Raw genomic sequence first — 917 nt, 5'->3', positions numbered from 1 at the left:
CAATCGTTGGAGAAGGATGTCATGCTGGGTAAGGTGGAGGGTCAGAGAAAAAGAGGAAGACCCCCAACAAGATGGATCAGTCAGGTGGCATCATTGATGGTGTCAAGTGTAGAAATGGTAGTGAGATTGGCCCAGGATCGGACATTGTTTCGTTCTGCTGTGCATGGGGTCGTTATGAGTCGGTTCCAACTCGATGGCACCTGACAACAACAACCTCTGTGGAAAGAGGCACTAGAGAAGTTCAGTATCAACAGTCAGGACAAAGTGAGGGGTTGACTTCAGAACAGATCATCAATTGCTCTTATGCAAGTTCAAGTTGAAGCAGAAGAAAATGAAAACAAGACCAGAAGAGTCAACGCACAACCTTGACTATGTTGTTGTTGTTGTTAGGTGCCATCCATTTGGTACCAACTCATAGCAACCCTATGCACAACAGAACTAAACACTGCCTGGTCCTGGGCCAACCTCACAACTGCTGCCACTCTTGAACCCACTGATACTGTCACTCTGCCAATCCATCTCGTTAGGGGTCTTCCTCTTCTTCTCTGACCTTCCACCTTACCAAACTTGATATCCTTCTCCAGCGACTGGTCCCTCCTACCAATATGTCCAAAGTATGAGAGATGAAGTTTGGCCATCCTAACCTCCAAGGAGCACTCTGGCTGCATTTCTTCCAACACTGATCTGTTGGTTCTTTTGGCAGCCCATGCACTTTCAGTATTCTCCTCCAACACCATAACTCAAATTCTATGGTCTTCCTTATTCACTGTCCAGCTTTCACATGCATATTAGGTTATTGAAAATACCATGGCTTGGGTAAGGCACACCTTACTCCTCAAGCTGACATCTTTGCTATTCAACACTTTAAAAAGGTCTTATGCAGCACATTTGCCTAATGCAATACATTGTTTGATTTC

Source organism: Chrysochloris asiatica, unplaced genomic scaffold (assembly GCF_000296735.1).
Source record: "Chrysochloris asiatica unplaced genomic scaffold, ChrAsi1.0 scaffold00268, whole genome shotgun sequence".
NCBI classification, from domain to species: domain Eukaryota; kingdom Metazoa; phylum Chordata; class Mammalia; order Afrosoricida; family Chrysochloridae; genus Chrysochloris; species Chrysochloris asiatica.
The sequence above is the reverse complement of the archived record's forward strand: the minus strand, read 5'-3'. Positions refer to the sequence as shown.